The sequence below is a fragment of the Manis javanica genome, chromosome 12, assembly GCF_040802235.1.
Source record: "Manis javanica isolate MJ-LG chromosome 12, MJ_LKY, whole genome shotgun sequence".
Lineage (NCBI taxonomy): Eukaryota > Metazoa > Chordata > Mammalia > Pholidota > Manidae > Manis > Manis javanica.
The window spans coordinates 4,941,773-4,965,119 of record NC_133167.1 but is presented as its reverse complement, the minus strand read 5'-3'; the positions used below and the strand labels follow the sequence as shown (position 1 = coordinate 4,965,119).

The following is a 23,347-nucleotide window of genomic DNA, read 5'->3' as shown; positions in this document are numbered from 1 at the left end:
AGAAAAGCTAAGACGCAGTCTTTTCATTTTTTTCTCCCATTTTGTAGATGGCTTTAATCTCACAAATATAGAAGCACATTGCTTTACATTTACCTTCCAATTTTCTTTTTCCAATGGAAAACTGACTGAACTTATTCAAGGCAGCAGCCTTGATCTGGCCAAGACGGTGTTTATCCGTAAATATACATCGTAACTCAAATATCCAACGTGACATGCTTTCTTTATTGCTAACCATAAACCAGTGTTTACCGGCCATTCCAGTTTCTTCTAATGTGAAGAGCCTTTTTCCATAGTTTTTGGCCATTTTTTTTATTAGATTGTAGGACTTTTTTAAATTTTCTGGAAAATAAGCCTTTCTTAGCTGTTAGTGTTAGAAATATCACCTCCCAATTTGTCTCTTGGCCATATGCACTTTAAAAACCAAGTAACGGCGTTCTGAATCCTGTCCCAGGGGACACCTCACAGAACAGGTTTCTGGGTGTTCCAGGTCTGGCCTGTGGTCCCAGTCTTTGGGCCATGCATCGTGCCTGTGAAATTAAGCTCCTGCTTATCACAATTATTTAACACCCCCTTCCTGGGGCAAGCCTGCTCGTTTTCTGACCGCCTCTGTGGGTCACCCTCTGCTCTGGGAGTCCCTTCCTCTGTCAGTAGCTCATTTCTGTCTCTTAGTCATTTTGGAGAGTATCAGTGAGTCTGCATTGGATCTCAGGCTTGGGGTGCACCCCCCCCCCCCAGCACACTCATCGACTCAGCACTTGGTTGTGGCCTCTGGAGGTGATTGCTCTGCTGAAATGTGGGGTCTGGGGAGAGTGTGCCCTGCGTGTTGAGCACGAATGCATTCCTGGAGAAAGTTAAAATTAGAAAAAGCGGCTACGTTTCCTGCCATTCAGGCGCAGTTGGCTCTTGTTTGTTTGCACAAGGATTCTTCTGGTAACAATCTGTAGTCGGTTTCTGGTGGAATGTGAGGTGAAGTCATGGTTTTTGGGATGGAGGTGATCTGTTTCCATGACGATCTTTGTTGAGAGCCACTGCTTTGTTTGTGAATTCTTGCAGAATTCTTGCAGAATTATTCCGAATGGAAAAATAGTAGTGAACCAATCCCTTTTATAGCTAGCAAGAAATATTTTAAGTTACTTTTTAAAAAAGCTCTGTAATGGGAGTTGATGACCTAGAGTGCGCCCCTCCATAGTGAGCTCTGGGCGTGGAGAGCCTGGCTCCTGATGACCCCTCTTTCTCTTTGAGGCCTCCTCCCACCTAGAGGCTGGCCTCCCTGGGAAGCCCCTCTGCCTGGCACAGCCTGGGGAGCTTTAGCAAATAAAAATGCGCAGTACCCAGATGTAGTTGGCTGTTTGTGCCATGTTTACACTGGTACACCTATTGTGTGTCTGAAATTCAAACTTTACTGAATATTCTGTATTTTGTCTGGAGACCCTAGTGTACCCCTCACCCCCAGCTATGCTTGGCCGTCCTTAGTCTTGGTCTCTTTGGTACCTGGGCCTTTCCCAGGTGAGGAGGGCCACCTCCTGCTCTTGGCTGGCTGGTGGCATTTGTGGGCACACCTGTGGCCTCTCTGCTCTGGTGCACTTCCACACTTGGACCTCTCCTCGTCCAGTGCTGGGCTGGCTGCCCTCCCCTGCCACAGGCAGGCAGTGGCGGGTCACACTGTGCCCAGTTGCAGGTGAGGGATGCAGCGTGTGCCGGAGGGGTCACAACCCGGCCAGCAGCATGCAGCCCATAAACGGCAGAGCCGGGCTGAATGTCCTGGCCTGCCTGATGGAAAGCCGAGGAGCTGGAGGGCACTGGGGGAATGTAACGCCTCTTCTTGGAGCCAGTACAGGCTCATTACAGAGACCCACCCCCAGGGAACCGAGGCGGCGGGAGCTCACCTTGCTGGACTGGCCAGAAGCGCCATTCTCTAGGTGGGGTGGGGGGGCGTCACAGGAGTTGTGGGAGCTGTGGTAGGAGCTGGGCCTTGAAGGAGAGGCCATTTCTGTAGAGGCAGGGAGTGGGCCGGGGAGGCATCCCCTGCAGGAGGAGGAGGAAGTGTCGGGGGGCACTTCAGAGTGGGCCGCTGACCTGGGCGGGGTGAAGGGAATTGGCTGTGGGTGGGTGCTAAGGAGGCTGGAGGTAGAATAGGGCCCACCTGGGGAGAGCTCTGATGCAGGGCAGGGAGGCGTGGTCTCAAGGTGGGCGGGTGGCTGGAGGAAGCAAGGGCTTGGTGTTCAGGAGCAGAGGCGTGATGCATGGACGGTGAGATAGGGGAGGAGATGCAGCTGAGACCACAGTGAGCGCCAGCTGAGTATCCCTGGCTCCAAAGCCAAGCTGCACATCACAGGTACCTTGGGGGTCTTTGATGTTTGGGCAGCAAATACGACTAATGGAGCATCTTACTGTACGTGCTAGGGGCAGGCCTAGGGGCTGGGGACCTGACAGCGAGTGAAGGTAGATTCCTGCCCCGTGGACCCTACAGGTTAGTAGCTTGTTAAAACCTCAGTGGCCAGTTCCCGGAGGGGTTGTGTGGAATTTGCTGAGTGCCTCTGGGTTACAGGTGGTTCTAGGTGAGCAGGAGGAACCTTCACCTTCACGAAGCATTTATTCTGGTGGAGGAGAAACGAAGTCAACAAACAAGAGGCAGAGGCATAAGTGGAGCCAGTGAGGGCAGGGAGAGCGTGGGGTGCTGGGGAAGGCTCGGGGTGGGCTGGTGATGTCCCCAGGAATGTCACATCCTTATCCTAGAACCTGTGGCTATTAATCCGTGTGGCAGAAGAACTCTGCAGATGTGATTAATTTAAGGGTCATGTGATGGAGAGATTGCCTTGGGTTATTGGGGTGGGGCCCTAAAGATGTAATGACAAGTGTCATTTAGAGAGAGGCCAGGGGAGAACACAAAGGAGGGGTGATGATGGAGACGGGGGTCAGCGTGATGTGCTTGGAGACGGAGGGGGGGTCACAAGCCAGGAATACAGGTGGGCACCAGATGCTGGGAAAGGCAGGAGGTGGATTCTCCCCTGGGAGCCTCCAGAAGGAACCAGACCTGCTGACACCTTCAGCCAGTGAAATTGGTTTCATATTTCTAGCCTCCAGACTGTAAAAGAATAAATTTGTATCCTAAGCCACCAAGTTTGTGACCATTCGGTACAGCAGCCCTGGGACAGTCACGCAGGGGCCGTGGATTTGAGGAGGTGACCCTTGAGCAGACCCCTAATGGCAAGTGACTGGACGCCATAACTCACAGTGCTTCCAGAAGGTGGGATGGGCTCCCCTTCTGATGTGGGCAGGGACTAAGGGGTCTGAACGGGGATCCAGGCCCGGCTTAGAGTCAGGAATTCCTTGGGAACTGTGAGCTCTGATGGACTCCAGTCTGGACCAGAGCCACAGTGAATTTATGTATTTTTAATGTAAAATGTCATTTGGGGTATAAATACCCTATGCTTTTCTCCAGATTTAGCTGAGTATAAATGCATCTTATTGATGGAACAAAATATTTCCTTGTCTTTCTAAATTGGGAATTTCTGACCCTACAAAATAGCTGCTGACTTTGACCAGAACTGGCTGAGAATGCTCATTCATATCCCACAGCTGTGGTTTTGTCTTAGCCAAAAGGCCCAGGGGTCTAGTGCCAGTTTTACGTTTGCCATCTGTTCCAGGTCGGGATTCCCACAAGCAGAGCCTGAGATAAGGACCCCGTGTCCCGGGAGTCCTCTCTCCACTTCCTTCTGAACTCACAGGAGCAGCTTTATGTCTCGGTGTCCTGTTTTCAGCCTTGTGCTTAGGTACCTGCTTTGTCTTACTGCCAGTTCTAGGGTGCAGGACCCAACTTTTTGGTTTCTCTTGACAGTCCCTCTGTACTTTGCAAGGAGAGGCTGATGGGGATCCGTCAGATGACGGAGTGGTGGGTCGGCACTCTAACGTCATGTCCCTAGAAGCCGAAGAGCACCAGCCACGAAAGCTTGAACTGCATTCATAGTCGTGTTAACCTTTCATGCTTAATTGATGGCTGCTTAGGAAAAGGTCACTTTTCCTAACCTCCCTTTCCGAACCTCCCTTTCATGCCCCATAATAACTACCTGGACGGCTGGGCTTTGACCAGGACCCCATTCTGCCTGTTTCAGCCTGTAGTTAGGGGCCCCGGGGATCATGAGGGAAGTGACTCTCCAAGTCGCTGTGCCCTTTGCTCAGCCTGTTGGCGGGCTGGAGAATGGTGTCACCAGCCCTGGGAGCACCAGTGGGAATGTCTCCCAAAGCGCACACCGCTCTCTCAGACGGCTGGCTTCTGGATTGGCTTTTTCAAGATTGCATTTAAAAAAAAAAAATTTTTTTTTAAGATTGCACCTTTTTAAATGTCATGCTTAAAAAGTAGGATTTTGCCTGAGGTTGGGGACTACTTTGCATTTCTGGATAGCATCATGCTTAACTTGATGAAAAGATCTAGGAACTGAGGATTCATTTCAGAGACGTATTTTTTTTTTTCCTTTTTCATCTATGAATTTTTAACAGAAATGAGATCATTTTATGCACATAGTTCTGAGGCTTTCTCACTTACAAATTGATGTTGGATATTTCCCTTGTCAGTTCATATAGTTCTACTTTTTTTTTTTGGAGAGGGCATCTCTCATATTTATTGATCAAATCTTTGTTAACAACAATAAAATTCTGTATAGGGGACTCAATGCACAATCATTAATCAACCCCAGCCTAATTCTCGTCAGTCTCCAATCTTCTGAAGCATAACGAACAAGTTCTTACATGGTGAACGAATTCTTACATAGTGAATAAGTTCTTACATGGTGACCAGTACAAGGGCAGTCATCACAGAAACTTTCGGTTTTGATCACGCATCATGAACTATAAACAATCAGGTCAAATATGAATATTCGTTTGATTTTTATACTTGGTTTATATGTGAATCCCACATTTCTCCCTTTATTATTATTATTATTATTTTTTAAATAAAATGCTGAAGTGGTAGGTAGATGCAAGATAAAGGTAGAAAACATAGTTTAGTGCTGTAAGAGGGCAAATGTAGATGATCAGATGATCAGGTGTGTGCCTATGGACTAAGTATTAATCCAGGCTAGACAAGGGCAGCAAGACATCCACGGATGCAGAAGATTTCTCTCAAAGCAGGGGGGGTGAGGTTCTGAGCCTCACCTCTGTTGATCCCCAAATTCTCACCTGATGGCCCCCCTGCGACTGTGCCTGTCTTAGGTTGTTCCTCCCTTGAGGAATCTTACCCGTCTCTGGCTAACCAGTCATCAGAGACATATTTTAAAATACAGAATTGTTCTCTTTAACTTTATTTAGGTCTTGGGCTTGAGAAAACACTGGTTCCAGTGATTTTGTTTCTGACGGAGTGTCCACATATTCTTTGAGTGTGGCTTGTTATCTGAAGAGCCAGGGATGGTCTGTGATGCACAGTCAGCTTAGCGCATCATTTGGTGTCTTATAAAGTTAAGTATTCTGTCCTCTGCTCTGTCGCCTTGGCTAGGTTCTCTAAACCGTGTCACCACGGCCCAACAGCGAGACAGGCGGAGGCCCTCTGCCCCCTGGTCCCTGTACAGAGCTGAAGGGACAAGGGCTTTGGAGGGCCTTAGTCTGGGACACGTCGGGCGCGGAAGGGAATCTAGGTCAGTGGGAAGGGCTGGTGTGGGGCTCCAGCTGCATGTCTCCCTCTCTTACCTCTTTCACTGTTGCCAAGGTGAGAGGTTGCTGGGGTGAAGAATTGACCCCCAGTAAGAAGAATCCAAGAGGTCAGATGACTGGTGGTCCACATCGGTGATGTCCCTCCCTGCCACTGGGGAGGCGTGAGCAGGGCATGGGGGCACTGGAGGAAGGAGCTGATGATATTCTGGAAGGAGGGGACCAGCTCCGAGCGCCACTGTGCGGAGTCCACCAGCCCCCGTTCTTCCCTGCTCAGTACCCTGCCCAGCACAAAGGGAACAGGATAGACTCCCAGGGCCGTGGCGTGCAGTGGGCGGCGTGCAGTGGGCGGCGTGCAGTGGCAGGGCCGGGGTTTGAGACCCCAGGGAGTGCAGCGGAAGTCTGAGGCTTCAGAGCACCGACTTGTCCCAGGTGTTTCAGCCTCCTCAGCATTTGCTGGGGGGCTCTTTCCTCTGCTCCCTCCCAGCACGCACACGGACTCCCTCCGCTTCAGCCAGGAATCTACCTTCTTTGTACTTTCAGAGACGGGCGGTTCTGTACCTCCTGTCCTGTGAGAAGGAAAGAAGGAAGGAAGTGCGCCCTCCTCCCTCGGACACAGCCTGGCCTGTGCCACCTGCTTTGTGTCCCTTGGTTTCTGTGCAGTTGACTGATTCGGTGCCACCGCCCCTGGTGCTGCCTTTGCCCTGCAGGTTGGGATCCCCACTGTCTGCTTCCCGGACTCATCGGTCACCGAAACTCTGGGGAGCCTTTGTTCTCACAGCTGCTCAGTGGGACCAGCGACAGCAGCCTTGCCCGCCTCCCAGTGTTGTTCTGGAAAACTACCAAGAGACCAGATGAAAAAATACGTAATCAACTCTGGTGTGTAGGACGTCACTGGGAGCGGGTTAGGAGCGCAGGGGTGGCCGCCCCAGGCCTGCCTGATTCAAATGTTCACGCACTAGGTTCTCAACCATTTATTTGTTGCACAGCGTTTGGTGAGGTTTCTCCTACATCATATTTGGCACTGACCAACTGGTCTTTCATGTTTTGAAGAAGGAAGAGGCGGGGCCCCTCCCCTGAACGCAGTCCCATGGCTAATAGATAAATACAGGAAGGAAGCCCCATTGCTCTTGAGTAATATGGGCCCCCGTTTTACACTTGAGGACACCGAGGTTCAGAGTCAAGTTAGGTCATTTCGCAGAGGTCATTGAGCTGGAATGCGACCCCACAGGTTAGCCTTGGGAGCATCTCTCAAGCCCCTCATTTATTGAGCTGCCTCCCGCAGGGCTGTCCGGAACCCTCTCTGCATTCACTTGTGGAGGAGGTCACGGGGTCAGCATCAAAAGCCTGGGACCCCACCCTCAGGAAGCTCTCGGGATGTCCACCTCCAGCCCCGCTGCTGGAGCCCAGAATGGTGAGCTGGCTCGTGGTGTGGAGGCCCTGAGTGACCGTCAGCGAGTTGGTTAGGCAAAGCCTGGAAGAAGAAGAATTTTTAAAAAATGGAAAGAGCCCAATGCAGATGGGTCTTCTGGCCTTCCGAGGGTTGGATGAGGTTTTCTCTGAGTTTGACAGCTGTGTCTTGCACGAGCCGCACATGTAATGTGCCCCCTCTTGGTGTCCAGTTTAAAGCTGAACAACGGCATAAAGATGCCAGTGAAGCAGTCAGGGTCCAGGGTTCTTCTAGAGTTTTATTATTTTTTCCAGAAATGTTTAATGTTGTCTAGTTTGGCAGCCTTTTATAAGCGACTCACCTTTATCCAGTCTTCCTGAAGAAATACTCCACTTGGCTTCATGTGTTGTGTTACTCATCTCATGCATGACTATTTGTTTACATAATAAGTAAATAACATAAACATTTCTGTAACGAGGGCCCCCAGCTGCATCCAGAAGCCCAAGGGAGGCGGGGAGAGGAGCCTCTGGCTTTCTCCCACCTGGACACAGGTGTGGGAGTCCGCAAATCTCAGAGGGAGTGGGGACAGGTGACAGCACCTCCCACCTTCCTATACAGTGACAAACAGAAGCCTCCGAGCAGGAAGGAAGGACAGCCAGAAATGCGGGCCCCACACAGTGAACTAAGCCACGGACTTGACAGCATGTCCAGTACCAGGTAGGGACCCACAGATGTCAGCGTGAATGGGCGGGTGCATAAATGGGACCATTGTCATCTGGTGTCTGATTGTTGGACTCCACAAACCCTGTCCCTTTGTGCTTAATATTCAACATTGGTTTAATATTATTTAAAGAAAGGCTGTTCCTTATACTTACTCTATACAATCTGAAATGGGATGTAATTTTAGGAAAGGTGAGGGAACCAGTTCTGTGTTGTTCTGTGGTAAGAAAGTTCCACCACGTAAACCAGGTGAGACTCTGGATGCTTTCCTTTGGCCGCATCACCTACCCTCTGCCTAAAAACTTTTCTGGTTAGTTCGGATACTGTTGATTTTAATAGCATTAAATGTAAAGGCCGTTGCCAGTCTAGTGAAGTGGTGTTTTTTCTCCATTTTATAGATCGGTTGTCTTGAGTGGAATAATTTTCTTCCATAACAGTGAGAAGCCTAGGGTGAGGTGAGGACATGAGATCCTGGGTTGTCAGCGGCATCACTGGCGAAAGGACCGGTGATGCTAACTGCCCCTCAGGGGCTGGGGACACTGTGCTGCCGGAGGAGGCCAGGGGTGCCTCCCCTCTTGAGATAATAATTTTGAGCTGATGCAGTTTACCTTTGGGGCCATTTCTATCTCTGTGTCTAGCTGCACCTTCCTGTTTTTCTTTCCTTCCCGCTTGCCACCTCTTATCCCACCTGCTGCAGAGGCCAGCACTTGGGGCATTCGGCCACACCCCCGTGGGTACATGCCCACTTCCTTCTGGCTTGAGCCTACTACTGCCTGGCCCTTGGCCCCATTTCATATATGGGCTGGTATCAAAATGGGGTTGGCAGAACTGTTTCTGCAAAAGCGCACATAGTAAATATTTTTGGCTTTTGTGCCTTAAGGTTTCCATCCCAGCTACTCTGTCCTTGAGGCACAGAAAGAACTACAGTCAAATGTAAATGAATGGGTGTGGGTGGATGTGTTCAGCAAGACTTTACTTATGGACACGACAAGTTGAATTCCATATAATTTTCACATCACTAAATATCATTCTTTTTTTTGATCATTTTCTCTTAACTTCTCCCATTTAAAAATACAAAAATGTCCTTTGTTCATGGGCCACACACAGACAGGTGACAGGCTGGGTTTGGGCCACGGGGCAGAGCTTGCCTCTGCTGTAGGACAGGACTTCATGTGGCTCTGCTTTCTGCCCTTGTTCTACTACTTGGGCGCTTTTCAGGTATGGTGGAGGGAAGTGGGGGGGACCCAGATCCTGCCACCGAGAGACTGCCGTCTAGCCCTGAGATGGCGGGGCCAGGAGAATTCCTTTCCCATTTTTCAGATACAGTATATCATTGCCTGGGACTGCCACACAAAGGACCATGTTGGGTGGTTTAAGCAACAGAAATTTATCGTTTCACAGGTCTGGAGGCTAGAAGTCTAAGACCGAGTATCGAGTATCGGCAGGCTTGGTGCCTTCTGTCCCGGGCCTGTCTCCTGCTTCTGGCGTTTCTGGCTGGCAGATCCCTGCCTTCCTCTTCATGTGGCATCCTCCCTGGGTGTCTGTCTTGTCTGCCTGCACATTGCCCCCTTTTGAGACCCCAGTCATATTGAATTAGGACCCACCCAAGGGACTTCCCTTTACCTGTTCCCTCTGTGGAGACCCCAATTCCAAATCAGGTCACGTGCTGAGGTCCTGGGCGTGAGGACTATAAGATTTGAATTGGGGGAGGGGACACACCGTTCCATGTGTAATGGGAAGTGCAAGGACTGGCCTGTGGAGCGGTTGGGCGGTGACTGTCCTGGGGTGAGAAGGTAGGACAAAGCTGCCACCTCTGTCTTGGCAGGAATATATATTTCTGTCTAAATGTCATGAGCCTGTTACTATTTATCCATCCCCCTTTCCAGACCTCCTCAGCTAGGGGAATCCCTCTGTCGTTACAATTTCAGCTGAGATTGTAAGCTGTTGTTAGAACAGCTCCTAACGGGTGTACAAAGTGGACACAAACAATGCCATCCGCTGGACTGCAGGAGACACTTGTGTGCAGAGACTCCTGCACACAAGGGAATCTTGTCTTCCCGGCATTTGGACAGCTTCATGGTTCTTGGAGATGTCCCCCACATTTTGTCTAAGGGACAGCGTTCATATTTCTTGAAACAAACAAAATTGGGATTAGCGATCTTCTAGACTTTGGGACTTTATGCTAATTTGACAGACCCACGCCAAGTATATCTTGTGCTTTTTTTCGTGTGGAGGGGACCCGGAGAGCTGACAAGCCCCCTGGTATGGGGGGTGCTCCTTTGGGGTAATGGTGCTCCTGGGAAAGACCGTGCCTGCCCTCCCCTCGGGAGAACTGGGAAAACTGTGCAGAAACCTGGGGCTTCCAGAAAGGGCAAAGCTGGAGCTAGGGAGGTGCAAGGAGCCATCTGGGCCTGGCCACCTAATCCATCCACCAGGACCTCACCAGCATGGCCATTCACAGCCAGACCCGCCTTGCCCCCTGACCCCCACCACTGCATCACTGGCTTGGCAGAGGGTTCCATGTCTGCCACGTGTACCTGCCTGAAGCCCACCACCAGCATCTGCATCAGCTGGTCGGGCAGCACTGGGTCATCCCCTATCAGGGATGAGGTGTGAGTTTACCCAGTCACCCTCCTCTGGGGAACTGCCGGGTATTTGTGTGATGACGTAAACTCAGCTTCAAGGCCATGGGGCTGGAAGGGAAAGCTCCCTAGCCTTAATAATCCTCTGGAAGGAGAGAATGAAGAGCTGCAGAGAGCTTGCAAGGCCCTTACCCAAAAATGCTGAGCAACCATGAATAAGGATGTAAGCAAGTTATAAAAATGAACAGACTAATCATTGTGTAAAGAAAGAAACCCGGCGACTTGTGGGGCTTAAGACGAGGTAACAGCCTGCAGTTGCTCAGCTGTGGGCAGCCGGGGTGGGGGTGACCTGTCCAGAGGACGTAGGAGGCCGAGGCACTGACCACGTGGAGGTGCTCCTCCCGCGCAGGCCCTGTCTCCTCACCGCTGACCACCCCTCACTCTTCGAGGGGGGCCCCAAATGGACCAGGGCAGAGGTAACAGGCCCAACAGTGTTGGCACCTTTCAGGAGTGTAGGTTAAGATTCCCACGGCCCCAGCCTAGATTTGGGGAGTTGGAGCATAAAGAGGGGGCACCCAAGTTCTTAGATAGGCTGAGCTAGTCGCTCTTGAGAAGTGCCTTAAAAATCAGGAAGGAAGAAAAAAAGCACACTCTATTCCCTGTAGAACAAATTGGAGAAATTTAGAGGAATCTGCAGAAGTAGAAACCCCCCCCTAAGCCCACTCCTGAGGAGCCATCTCTCAAGTCTCACTTCTTCGGGTCCTTTTTTTGGTAGCTTTTTCCCATTTTAATATGACGAGGTTCTCTGCTGCCCGTCTCGGCCCAGACCCTCAGAGCGCTGCCCTTTGGTGAAGCACCACGGGTCTTCCCGGGCCTGTGAGCAGCACAGCAGACGCGTCCAGAATGAGGGTGGGCGCGGCTTCTTGTTTCCTGCGACTTGGACACCCTGTCCCTGCGTTCTCGTGCCTCCTTTGGGATCAAGGTCTTCTGTGCAGTTTGGATACACTTGTTCACATTGCTGCCTTTCCTGTCGTGCTCACTGGCTCTAAGGGAGCTTCCCACTTGTGCCTAGTGGCGTCTTACGCTGCTCCCACGTGCAGGTCTGTCTCCACCTAGAGATCAACGTCACGCCCAATTGTCTCTTCCTTCCTGGTTGATCTCCTTCCCCGCAAGCCTTTATGTGCACCTGGAACTCATTTTGCTCCTGAAGCCCCGAGGGGGAGACGGTGTCGCAAGGACTGGCTAGCTCTCCCGGCGTGCGGGGAATAAGCCTTGCCTTCCTGTAATCCTCCTTTTAATTGCATGTGAAATATTTACATGGAAGAGGGACTTTTCTGGGCTCTGTGTTCCGAATGAGGGGACTTTTGCAGGGAGTGGACTTGATTTAGGGAAGTTACCCAGAATGAAATTTCCGCTTCCTCATTCACAACCTGGTGGGGTCCAGGATGCCTGCAAAGCCCAGAGCAGGTCTGTTACTGTGTTCAGAACATCAGCCTGGATGCAAGTGACTAAGAGGGGAGTCACACGGCGGTGACCTTCAATTCTGTTCCTCTTTTGTCATTGTCATTCTTGTTTAAAGAACCTGCATGCTCTGGTTATCATGTTAGTACTACAGGACTCGAGCCCCCTCTCAAGTGACTGGGAGGCTCCTGGAATGTGTCTTTAGGGTTCAGCTGATAAGATTATTCTGTTGAACTAACAGCCAGTTTTTGCAGCAGAACTGAAAGGAGATGAGAGAAGACACAACATTGGGGGACAAAATGGCAAAAAAGCCCTTGTGGCAGCCTGGGCTCCTCCTCTGAGCCTGGTACATGTGCAGGAGGTCACTGGGGAGTGCTCTTAGGGTCAGCAGGAGGGAAAGTGGGCAGAAGGAAGACAGGGCTGCAGTGCAGTCTCAGCAAAGCCCCCTGAGAACCCACAGGAGCTCTGCCCTGGGACAGACCTTTGGGGTTGTCAGGAGGCAGGAGTGGGGTGGGGATCACCTGTTCACCCCTGCACAGCTGCCCAGGGGCTCTCCAGCAGGGCAGCCCTAGCACAGGCCCTTCTGCTGGCCACCGTCCAAGTGGGGAAGCAGTCGGCATCTGGGTTCCCATCACAGTGTCCACCACCGTCCCCACCTTCCTGGTGGACTGGATGCAGCGTAGAGCACAGCTCACTCTCAGGGTGGAAGCATCTCAGGGGGAACCCACAGAAAGGGGTTTTCAGCTGAACAAGACCTGTGGCCTCCCTTTGGTAATGCAGCTTCTTCCTGGACAGAGGCTGGTTTTCTGGGCTTCTCCTCTGCCGTTGGGAAGATGGTGGCCTGGTGTAGGTGAGTGATGCATACGGGCTGTCTGAACAAGTAGCCATCCCGGGCCTGCTGCACAGAGGCGGCGGTGTCATGGCCAAGTTGCCCAGACCTGTGTGGGGAGACGGGCCCTTTTAACCTGAAGAGCAGCTCAGGAGGAAGAAGTAGCTTCTGGAACCTTCTGGTGTTGCATCTTGGCCTTTCACATTGCAGTCTTCTTACCCTCGTCATCTCTCAGTGTCCCCAGCAGGGAAAGGTCATATGTCCCCGGGGTACCTGGCACCAGCGAGTTCCCAGCAGAGTCCCTCATTTATGTTTGCTTTTGGACTTCCCTTTCTGTTGCCATCAATGGGACATTCTTGCTCTGCCCAGAAACCAGACGGGCAGCTTGTTTTCCACCCTGACAGCCATGGGACAGAACCCAGGTTGGCTGTCCTTCTGTGTGGGCACAAAGAAACTATTCTTATGCAGAAGAGATTATGAGCTCCAAACGGTGGCCACTTGTGACAAGATGTGAGTGGAGAGAGCTGCATCCGGTCATGGTCACCCCTGAGTCTTGAAAAGCACTGTCCCAGGGATATGATGGCAGAACGTGCTGCAGGGACTCATTGGCTGGTGCTGATGGAAGAGCCAGAGGCATTTTCCAGCTCCCAGCAGCAGAGAAAAGGTCAGTGGTGTCCTGGTGGAGTGTTCTCAGGTATCATCTTGGCTGACCTTCATCTCTCCTCTCTTGGCTGGCGGTAGGAGGAGCCACTTGGGTAGGACATCCGCATAAGCTGGTGCAGCCTTCATGTGTTTCAGAACAACAAACGTGTCCTCAGCAGTGGAAGCACAGCTATAATTAAATGGATCATTTGGATACCTGGGCAGAAAGGGGGAGCTTCTGGGAAGGAACAGCTCGGAGGCTGCTTCCTTTCAGGATCATGTTTGAATAATAAAAGCCCTTCCTAACAAAGTGGGCAGCTGCTTGAATTAATCCTTCTAGGTTTTTCTGGAAGTATGCCCTCTGTCGAGCTGGGGGAAGATGATGGGATTTTGTCCTAGCTTTCCTCTCCCTCCACCTTTATTATCTCAGTCTGTCTTCCAGTGTCTGTGCTTTAGGATAGAAAAAATGTATGGGATGTCTGCATGTTACAACCTGGGGGCTTTTAATAGCGAAGTGAGGAATTCAGCGGCTTGCTGGCCCTGGGATCAGTCCTCATGCACTAAGGTCTCAGCTGCTTAGAATCCTGCCCCATCCTTCTAAGTTCAGCCCTTGCCTGGGAGGCTGTGGTGTGTTCCGGTTGAAACCCCGTGGAGGCATCTGCATTCCTAGCATTCTTTTGGCCTGGCATTGGCGGATGCCGGGGTTTCTGGAATCCACCAGCAAACAGGCAGCTTGGTTCTCTCTGGATAAATGTGATCAATGCCAATGGGCTGTACCACCTGACTTCCTGGTATGGATTTGGGAGGGAGCTGGGCGTGCCAGCCCCCTGCTGAGCGAGGCAGGAGGGGGCTGATGGGCCTTGCCTGGCACCCCTCTCCAGCCCCAGCAGTAACCTGAGTGCTATGTATGTGGTTTGCTTTTTCTGACACTTAGCCAGGGTTCCTGGGACAGCAAGACGTCTGGAAGAGGAAGCAGACGGGGTGGGCACCCTTCCTTCTTAAGATGGGCCCTAGCGGCGCCCACAGTCTCCAGCGTGGCATAAAGGGACCCTGGGAGCCAGGAGGGAGGTTCCCCTTTGTTTGCCTTGGAGATGGCAGGTGGGCCGACCGTCAGGGTAAAATCTGGGGCAGTGGATTCAGGGCAGTTCAAGAGACTGTCCCCGGGCTGTGGCAAAAATGGGATCTTGATACACTTGGCCAGTTGTGGCTTTTTCCTCCCAGAAACAGCTGCAGTGTTTTCTCTTTGCCCTTGATATTCATGATCTGATTTGTCTCATTCATTGTGAGGTGGAGCTTCCTCGGGTTTCAATTTCTAGGTCTAGAATTTGGCCAGTGCATAATTTTGTGATTTGCATGTGATTCCAGCATCTCAGAGTCCAACGGGTAACCTGTTACTGACCCCACTGTTACCGCAGTCAGAAGTAGTTCATGTGAGCGCCTGTGGCTAGAGTTCAAGACGGCAGACTAAGCGAGGGAGCAGGAATGATGCCTGATGCACTTCCCTCCACTTAAAGACCAGTGAAACCTGCAAACAGCAGGAGTTGGCCAGCAGCTCCTCAGGGAGAGACCAGTGGGGGGCACCCAGGCATGTTCTCACCGCTCTGCCCGTGCCCGGGAAAGCCTCATCCCACTAGCCTCTGTTGTAGCTACTCAAGCCCTGGTGCGTGCGTTCTGCCGTTTGACGGGTAAGCAGTGAGGTGCAGAGCATACACCTTTCAAGTTCAGAGGGTTGTCAGTAGGTAGCAAAGCCCCAGTTTGTGTGCCCCGGCCTCTCCCCTTCCCTGGTGCCTGGGAGGGCACAGGAGCTACATGGATAAGTACCCCCAAATCCAGCACTGGCCAGTAGAAACAAATGGCAAGCCACAAACATGAGCCACATTGCTGATTTTTAGAGTAAAAATAAACAGGTGAAGTCAAATAAATTTACTTGAAAGTCAAGGATAAAATTGAGAAACACGTTGGGTGATCTTTAAGAATGATGCCAGTCAGGCTGCCTGGACCACGTGGAGGATGGCTGGACATGTTCTTCTCTTCAGGGATGACTTTTCAGACCGGGGTCTCCAAACTTTTCTGATTGTGTGTATGTGTTTTAATTGTTGTTTGGGAGTTTTGTTTTTGTTTTCTTCCTTGAGGTGAAATTCACCTCAAAATTAACTATTTTAAAGCATACAATTCATTGGCATTTAGCGCGTTTATAGTGTTTAACCACCACCTCTCTGGTGTTGGGCCTTTTTGTCACCCCAGAAGCTCCTGCCCCCAGCCCCTGGCAACCATCGATTGGTTTCCTTCTAAAGTTTGAATTGGGCTCCAGTTTGCATGTGGGGAGAAGCCTGGCTTTGACACAGAACAACCAAGGCCAGCGTCCTTAGTGGCAGGACACCCAGCCTGCTTGGGCTGCCGCTGGCCAGGTGACCTAGAAGCACAGGTCCTAGCCCTACGGGGGCTGCCTGGGCCCCTTGGGGTTAAGGGCGACCTCACAGCTGTCAGCAGGTGCCCTGGTAGCTGGGAGAGGGGAGCCCCGCAGCCATGCACCAGCCTGAGACATTGCTCAGCCTCTTTCATAACCTCTGCTTTCAATGCCTCTCATCGGTGCTGCCATATTAAATGAAGGGTGCAAGTGAATCTCACTCAGCGAGGTCCTGAGCCCCTGCAGTGAAGCCCGGGGACTGGGGACCGATGAGAAACCTGAGTCACACACCCCGCAACACGTCCAACTGAAAGTGCTAAAAACGGCCTCTGTACTGTTCAGAGCTTGTGTTGTCGTCATGTAACCTGCGTGCCTTTCTTCTCTTCTGAAAGTGGGCCTGTCATGAGGACAGATGAGAAATTTTTAACATACTTGAGGCTTTGGAGATAAAGGTGTGAGTTGAAGGAAGGTTCCACCACCATTGTTTATTTCAAAAGCATTCTAATCTCTTGCTGAAACCTGCCTAGATTACAGAGACTTTCCCAGTCTCTTGAGGACCCTGCATTGCCCTCCCTCTCCAGCTTGAGTTTCCCCAATTCGGTTCATTCTTTAAGGTTGACTGGACAGGTTGCAGTTGAGGAAAGGCAGGGGGGGGGGTGGGATATATTTCATTCCTGAGTCAGACAAATGCCAGTGCAGAGAGCTGAGCGCTTTCATCTTCTTTTCTAGGTATAGACTAATTTCAGTTACGAGCACATACTAAGCATCTCACATAAATTAACTTCCTTGGGCCTCAGTTTCCTCATCTGTAGAAATAGAGCCAGTGTCTCAGAAGATTCTCAAAGATAAAAGGGAATTAAATGAGCATTCAGCTTTGCTCAAGAAATGAAAACAGGAAGGTATTTAGAAAGATCCAGAGACCAGGTGTACCAGGGCACAGAGGACCTGGAACCAGGATTTGAGAAATGAAGTTGCTTTTCAGGAATTGCATGTTCTCCCCGCTTGTGTTTCTCATCCTGTCGCCTGGCCTATGCGCTCACCCAACCTACTCCCAGCCCAGGAATGGCAGCCAGCCGATGCCCAGCCGCCCTTTTCTGGACCGGCCCCTAGGCTGCTTTTGCATTTCCCAGCTCCCACTCTGAGAAGCAGCTGGTTGGGCCAGCTCACACTTTCGGGCAAGTCCTCACTGCTGGCTCAGCAAACAGGCTGTGAATTGGCTCACCCACACGTGGCGGATGTTGCTGTCCCATCAGGGAGGGGGCAGTGCTGCAGGGGCGCCCTGGGCTGGGCAATGAGAGCTTGGGTGCCCCCAGGAGAGCGAGGGAGTGCTCTGCATTCAATTCACCCCGACCTAGGCTCATAGGCACGTTCCCTCTCCTTATTTCCTTTGGACTCTGCCACCCCTGCTCACTTGGGGCAAGCCAGTTCGCCTCTCTGGGCCTCCATTTTCTCATTTCTTCATTGCGGGGCCCTGAGCATCAGCCATGTGGCTTCTCTGTGAGCATGCAGCTGATGTGATTGAGGGGCCAAGCCCTGCTCCCTTAAATTTCAGCTCATGCTGTTTCTTAGGCATGTTGCCTCTGAACTCAGGCTGCCCCAGGGGTCCCAGAGGTCAGAGGAGGGATTAACATGACTGACTCACTGGCCAGAGTGAATAACTTGGGGCCCCTCTTCCCATGACCTGCATCGTCATGGCGTGCTCTGATGGGCATTCATAGGATACCAGGTTGAGATGCCCCTCTCCCCAGTGGGTGGATGCAGGCCCTGGAGCCCACCTATGGGTCTCCGTGAATATCCTTTCCACCCCGTTCAAGAGTAGGAGGGGACTTGCAAGGCAGCTGGGTCGAGCTTTGCATTTGGTAGAAAAGGAAGTGGAGACTTACAAGGCCAGTGTCTATCCAAGGTCACAGAGCCTTCCCGTTCAACCCACCATCCACTGTCCAGCGGTCCGGGGTTGGCCTGCTTGCTGTCAGCCCCTGGTGAGGGTCTGCCTTGCTCTGTTCCTGAGTTTGTGCCCAGCCCCCTGGCTCCATGTGCAAGGGACCCCTTGGCCTCCCCTGTACCCCCATCTGTCTCCAGCAGCCTAGACTTTGCACCCATAAACACACTGGATTCTTCTACCTTCTTCGTCATCTCCTGTAAATCCTGTATACACTGCAGTTTCTCCGTATGGGCTAGAATATGCATCCTCATCTTTGCCTTCAGTTTTTGATGACAATAATTTTCACTGACCCATGTCCTCTGCTGGAGAACAGTCGTCTCAGTCTTGGTCTGCTGACAATTTTTAACAACAGAACAGGTGTGTTAAACCTGGGGTCCGTGGACTCCCAGTGTGGGCTTCTAGAGGGTCTGCAGCTCAACTCTACAGGCGTAGGTGATGTTCTAACGAGAAGTCTACAGCTCTTACCAGATTTCTCAAAGGATTTGCACCCTTAAAGGCAATAGCCCCCCACTTGGAGGAAAGCCTAAATCAGGCTTGGAGATAAGATAACTTGGGAGATAAGATAAGCTGGGGCAGGGTGTAACAGTGACAGAAGTGTCTCTCCTGGGCTGGAGTGCTCAATCGAAACCAAGATTAAACTTGACAGAAACCAGTTAAAACCAGATTGGTAACAGGCCACCAGGGGTAGGTGACGGTAAAGGGTGGTCCTGCTGAATCATTCAGGCTACACAGGGTTCAGGTCTCAAGCAGCATTTGGAAACAAATTAATGAATAGGCTTTCAAAGGAGGCTGGGTTTTTTAATGAACGGTGCCTATTATTCTGGGGCCACAGTCAGATTTGGCAAAGAGAAAGCTTCAGGGAGAGACTGTTACTTAGTGCTTGAAGAGCTCTTCTGTAGGTTTGTTTGATATTTAAATTTTGCATAGTGTTTACAGTTTGCAGAGCTCTCTTAGATTTGCTCTTGGTCTTCTTAGGGAGAAGTAGGCCGAGCCAGGTGCCCATCAGTAGCCTTGTTCTGCGGAGCAGGAAGCTCAGGCCTCAGAGAAGCCCCACAGTGATTGAACTGCAGTCAGGCAGAACCTTCCAGCCCAGCACCTTCACAGGAAGTCCCCATAACAAAAGACCTGGCACTGGACAGTGGAAGGCTAAGTGAGGTTCTAGAACCATCCATCAGTAGAAGGCGTCACCTGACTGTAGCCGAGTCCAGGTGGGGCCTGGATGGCAGGAACCCTGCACACCGGGTTCCTGTGCGGTTTGCATCTCTTGATTTCAGAAGGACTCTGTACCTTGAGAACCAAGCCTCCACCTGCCAGGGCATAGATATTTGTCAGGAGGCATAAGTCCCGGGGACATAGTTTTCCCACCGTATGGTGCCAAGTGTCTGTAGAATTCTTTGGGGTACCACACATGAGTGAACCCTACCTACCCAGCCTAAATGAGGCTTCTGCCACCAGGGCCTGTGGACAGGGCATGGCAGGCACAGGAGCCTGCAGCGCCCTGCCTTTGCCATCCTTCCCCCCAGTAGGCTGGTCCAGGAAGCCCAACCCGGGGCCGGGGCCAGGGCCAGCATAACCGAGGCAGGCTCTGTGCTGGCCAGGGTCTGGCCCTCCAGCCCTGGACTCTGGGGTGGATTTGGACCCCAGAAATCCAGGCCATAGAGGCCAGGCCAATCTGAGGGGGTAAAGCAGGGCGGGCTCTGGGAGAGAGGAAGAGGAACCAGGTCATCAGTGGGATGCAGCAGCTGAGGATTCGCATCTGGTAAGAAGACCCCCTTTCCTTAGGGAAACTTCTCCTCCCACGTGGCCTGTGTGGGGCTGGCATGTGTGCCTGGACTCTGAAGTGAACGTGTCCAGGCGCTGATCTTAGCTGTGTGGCCCTGCTGAGGCACCCTCTGTGACTCGGTTTGCTCATCTGTAAAACGGGAGTGAGAAGCGCATAGTGAGTGTGGCCTTGCGCAGTTGCTCTCCCACGTGTGATGAGGCTAAACCCACGGGGATGGTGGCGGGGGGCGGAGGCCGTGGGGTTGGGTCTGCATCCGAGCGGCTCCAGGGCCAGACCCACCCCATGCTTCGTCAGCTCCAGCCCGGGTGCCCTGGCTTGTCTCCGTGTTGGCCTAGCGTGTAGGACTTGGGTCTTCAGAGACCTACATGCACCTGGGGTGGCCCGCCCCTGTCCCTTTCTGGCCACAGGGCTCTGACGCACTCGGCAGGTGCCTGGCTGGTCCTGGGATGCAGTTTGCCTGGATTCCACCCATTTATGGCCTCTTCCTTCTGCCGGGCCGGCCCCTCCTAACTACATGTAGGTTCCTTTTTCTGCCCTGTAGTATTTATTCCTGATTGTAACAAAAATATGTTTCAGGACGCACACTCCTTGGAATACAGGTATATTTTCAGACTGTTCTCCGTGCATGTCCACATTTTAGCCCCAAATGGGTTTCTGATGGCCACATTTTAAAGTGCTCCAACTTAAAGATATTTACTATATTCATAAACTGGTTGCAGCCTCCACCTCTTACCTAGTTCTAAATCATTTTACTGACCCAAAAGGATTCCCATCAGAGTCACTCAACATCATTCCCTCCCACGGGTGTGTGACTGTGTGTGACTGTCTTCTCCCACTCATCATCATGTTTCCAAGGTCGATCAGGTTGTAGTGTATGTCAGAATTTCCCTCCTTTTTAGGAGGAATATTCTCTTGTGTGGATAGGCCGTTTGTCTGTCAGTGGATACTTGGTCGTTTTTGCCTTTTGGCTGTTGTGAATAGTGCTGCCAAGGCGCATTATAATTCAATGTTCCAAATCGCCTAGAGTCAGGGCTTGGCCTGGTGCTGAAGTCACAGGCCCGTTTGGTGCCGTGTGGATTCATTCGTCTCTGTCACACGGCAGTGCCAGGAGAGGTGAGTCCCCGGGAAGTGCCGCTCCGTGAGAGGAGTCAGCAGCAGCCCCAGGCCAGGTGCTTCTCCAGGTGTGGTCCCGTGGTGTCCCCTGTGAGGGTCGGCTGGGAGGCTGGTTGCAGGGAAGCTGCCCTCTGGGCCGGCTTTCCACACCTGCCGTGGGCTCGGCTGGGGCTTGAGCGCAGACGGCTGCATCAGCTGGGGCTCCCTTGCCTGCTGGTGGGATTGGCCAGTGGAGAGACGGGGCCAGAGGAGGAGGGAGGGGGTCAGGGTGGCCTCTCCCTGACAGAGGGTCCCTGTCGCCCCAGGTTCCAGTAACTGCCCCCTGCCCCTCTTCCCTGCTGCCACTGCTCCTCATGCATTCCCGCTCCCCCACCCTGCTGTAACAGGCCCTTGATTACATTCCCTCCAGCCTTAAATGGTGCTAATCTGAGCACACCATCCCTTCCTGTGGGGATTCCAGCTGATACCCCAGTCAGTCCCTCCAGGACGGGGCCCGGAACCTGCACTCTGCAGCCCCTGAGTGCCCAGCTGCCCACTGGCATTCTCAGCATCCTTGTGTCCAGACCCCAGCCTGACTGCTCTTGTCCTGTCTCTGCCTTTTGGAGCATCCATCAGAGGAGGCAGATGTTTTAGCGACCGTGCTTGGAATCCCGAGGCCCCTTCCCTCTGTGCCCCTGTTCGGGTGGGTGGGGAGGAGGCTGAGCCCCAGCAACTGTCCAGCTCCCGCCCTCTGGCTCCAGCCACTAATCCTGCCCTGGGATCAGTTTTTTCCTCCCTCTTATTTCTTTCTTTCTCTTTTTTGTTTCTCTTTGGGGTGGGCATGTCCAGAAAACCCCAGAAGGACTATTTGCTGCTTTGGGAGTATCACTACTTAACATTCCTAGTTTTTGGTAAAAATGGATCCATCAGAAATCTGTCAAGTGGCATTTTTGTAGGAAACCAGGATATTCCCTTTTATTTTTAATGGATTTTTAGCTGTGATACAGAAAAGTTCTGGAAGGGAACCCAGTGGGATGAAGGCAGCCAGGCCTGCAGCATCCTCAGGCCCACCTTACCCCATTGCCACGTGGGGCTGCCAGCCTGGTTTTCTGCCAGCTCAGCACAGAAAGGTGAGCCTTCTACGAATATGAGCTTGGGTCTGTGCAGCAGCAGGGCCGCTGGGGGGGTGCTCAGCGCCACCCTCCATTCTGTGCTGTGCCTGTGGGCTCAAGGGAGGTCATGGGGAGGGGCCTGGCGGGTCAGTGGCAGCAGCAGAGGGCCCCTGTGGTGTCCACATCATGGGGAGGCTTCAGGGCACCCCCCCCAGCGTCTGTGTCCTGGGACAAGTTGTTTCTTCAAATACCATTTCATTATCTGTACCAATCATACCTGCTTCCGAGATTTAAATTAGTTGATAAGAGCATTTGGCACAGGGCCTGGCCTTCAGCACACAGTTATCTTCCTAGTTAGAACTGAAATGATGTCTGCTTTTCTAGGATAAGGATGGACCCAGTCCTGAGAAATTGAGTAGGGGGTTAGACTGCAGGCAGTTTGGGGGTGGGGGGCCCAGGTGAGTGTTGGAAGGAAGGCAGATGTGGGGGATGGCGAGAGACCTGGCTAGAGGGCAGGGCAGGTCTGCAGCAGGGCCAGCAGAGCAGGGCCTTGGGACAAGGGGAGCACATGCTGTGTCCACCCTGTTTTCGTAAATAAGGTTTTATTGGAACCCAGCCATGCCCACGCATTGTCTGTGGCTGCCTCAGAGCTAAGTGGTTACACTAGAAGCCAAATGGCCCACAAGCCCTAAAATAGTCTCTGCCTGCCACTTCCCAGCAGTGGTGTCGCCAGGGGACACAGAGCAGTGTCTGGAGACATTTTTGGTGGTGACAATGGGGTTCGGGGTACTGCTGGCCCCCACGGGTAGTGGCCAACGGCAGAGCATCCCACTGCACAGGATCCCCCAAAGCCACAATGATCGGCCCCCAAAGGTCAGTAGTGCTGAGGCTGAGAAGCACTGTTTCCCGGAAGTTTTCTGTTTCAACCAGAGAATGGGCTAGTTGGGGGAGAGGAGTCTAGGATGAGTGATACCCGGGCGGTGCCCTTTGTCAGGCTGGGGGTACAGGAGTGTGAGGCTGGGCGTGTTGGGCTGGAGGGCTGTGGGCCATCTTGCGCAGCTGTCAGGTGATTGTGGTGCTGCAGGGACAGAGGACTGGCAGAGAGACGCGGGAGGCTGGGCAGCCCTTAGCCCATGCCCTGGGGAGGCCCGGCTGTGGCTGGGCCCCAAAGGAGAATGCCCTGTGCGGTCAGAGCCAAAGGACAAGGAGGGACACTGGGGACATTGGACACTTGGGCGCAGGCAGAGGAAGAGAAAGGGAAGGACTTGCTTGGGGGTGCCAGGAGATAAGTTGCTGGCAGGCCCTTGAAAGCCAGCTCAGGAGGAAGCCGCCCCCCTGGGGAGAGCTGCCAGCTGGGACTTCATCGTCAGCCCCAGTGAGGACAGTGGCTCCCAGCCTTGAGGTGGGGGCTGCTTCCAGGAAAGGTGGGAAGGAGGCAGCCGCTCTCGGGGGACAGTGGGAGCAGCGGGAGGATGCTTATAAGCTGAAAGGAGGGAGGCCCGGTTCCAGCCCCATCTCCCAGCACTGGCTGCGTGGAGCCCATGTGGAGCAGGTCTTCTGCAGGAAGGGGGCCCGTGTGCTGCTTGGCTGCCGGGCCTCTGAGCCCTGCCTCTGCGAGGAGGCCTTCCTGCGGAGGGAGGGGAGGGGCGATGCCACCAGGAGTCAGCCAGCGGCTGGGTGTGAACCGTGACAAAGCAGAGGGCAGAGAAACGGTGGAGGTGGTGCCCCTTCTGCTTGTGGCGGCCAC

The 23,347-nt window shown here is 52.6% G+C and overlaps 1 protein-coding gene across 3 annotated transcripts in view; it reads left to right on the top strand.

Annotated features, from left to right (window-relative positions):
* The window catches only part of SH3BP4 (SH3 domain binding protein 4), a 79,571-nt gene that overhangs the window by 21,037 nt on the left and 35,187 nt on the right, over positions 1-23,347 (top strand). Inside the window, exon 1 of one of the 3 annotated variants that reach the window (XM_073217952.1) lies at positions 18,504-19,372. The exons of the other annotated variants lie outside the window; for them this stretch is intronic. The gene's annotated coding sequence lies outside the window, so the exon portion shown is untranslated. Of the gene's footprint in view, positions 1-18,503; positions 19,373-23,347 lie in introns of those variants that run through there. 3 annotated transcript variants of the gene reach the window in all.